The sequence below is a fragment of the Apis dorsata genome, unplaced genomic scaffold (assembly GCF_000469605.1).
Source record: "Apis dorsata unplaced genomic scaffold, Apis dorsata 1.3 scaffold_254, whole genome shotgun sequence".
In the NCBI taxonomy this organism is placed as follows: domain Eukaryota; kingdom Metazoa; phylum Arthropoda; class Insecta; order Hymenoptera; family Apidae; genus Apis; species Apis dorsata.
This window is the reverse complement of record NW_006263532.1, coordinates 1-1,883: the sequence shown is the minus strand read 5'-3', so window position 1 is coordinate 1,883 and position 1,883 is coordinate 1.

Sequence of the window (1,883 nt, the reverse complement as noted above, 5' to 3'; positions counted from 1 at the left end):
AAGAGGGGGAGGGGGAGGGGGAGCACATCTCACGCAATGCACAAGCGACATTAATCTTTCGAAGGTTGACGGGGTTGTCATAGCTTTACCGATCGAGATCGCCGCCCATCCATTAATAAAACTCGATCCAACGAATGATTTCACTCGTAGACCTCCATTGGCGTGTACACATCGCCACGTTACATCAAAAGCCGCATGCGGAAGTTTATAGTTCGTAACGAGGTTTACTTGGATTCGTGAGCGAAATATGATTGTGATTTATGAACTGGAAAAATAATCGAAAGGAATAACACTTTCCTTCTTCGAAGCGTGAAACGAAACTTTTTGTTTCGAATTTCTTTCGACTTTTTTTTATTTCGAGTTTTATGAAAAAAAAAAAAAGTTTTTTACTTTATTCTTTCTCATTGATTGTAATAAAATGGAAATATATTGTTAAAAATATATTGTTAAAAGTTATTTTCAACAATTTTTTCTTTTAAATATAATTCATGATTGGCTACAGTTTTCGAGTTATTCGCAAAATATTTTTTGCTGATTGGAATTATGATTATATGTGTGCATTTATGAGAATCAGTATCAAAAACACTAGAGTGGAGAGTAATCAATACATAAAAAGGTGAGTTTGAAGAAATAATATATATTTCTTTATAAATTTGAATAGAGTCTCTTAAAAAGATTTTTTTTTTTGTAGATACATACAATGGGAAAACAGATAGATGGTAAATGCGAGGCTCACATCACTGTCATTATAACTTCAGTCGTTCAAAACTTGTTTTATACTAAGCTTTTATATTGAGTGAGCTATTACATTTTTTATTACAGAAAATAAATATGAAAGAGATGAGTATATAGGATTAAGAAAACTGTTAAAAAAAATAATGCACAAAAATAAAATGGCAATTACATAACGTAAGTATACAGATAAATACAGCTAAGTGTATAGAAAAATCTATATTTTTCAATATCTCATAAAAATTTAATTGACTATATTCTTTTTATAGAAAATCCACAAATCGGTCAAGAATTTTATTTCAATGTATTCCAAGATAACTGAAAATTCCAAGGATTTCCAAGAACTGCCGGGGATGAAATACAATATAATGTATATATTAATTTCATGAAAAATAAATTCCTATTTTATATTAAGCATTAGTAACATTTGTTTATATTCATGTAAAATAAAATTTATCATTTTATAAATTTATCATTTTATAAATTTTATAAATGATAAATTTTATTTTCTTATAAAATAAAATTGTACACAGTAAAATTGTAAATTTTATAGAACAAATATAAATTTATGTATCTTTTTATTAATAAATGTAATTTTCTATGAATATTTTGTTTCATTTTATATTTCCCATTCCATCCTATCACAATTCCTTAGAATATCATAATTTTAAATATTAGAAAATACTTCTACACTTTCTATAATACTAATTAATATCATAAATTATAATATATTTATTTGAAACTATACTTTTATTCTTATTAGTAAGATATAAAAATAAAGATATAAAATAACTATGCAAAGGTAAGTATACTTAAAAATTAGAAAACTATTGAAAAAGTAATAAAAAACAAAAAGAAAGAGAATTAAAAACAAGCTAATATATAGCTAAGTATTTCATTTAATCAAAAATTTCGAAAATTTTAAGAATTTGATGTCATTTCTAAGAATTTCATAAATTCCAAGAACTAAATGTCAAGAAAAGTAAGAAAAATCTGGACGAAAACTATCCAGCAATGATTTCTGCCAAGACATTGTTGTGCCACCTCTTTGCATATCATATTCTCCTAATGAAAAGTCGAAATTTTAACCAAAAACTTTTTAAAAATTATTTCTGCCAAGAATTTATTGTGCCACCTCTTTGCTTATCATA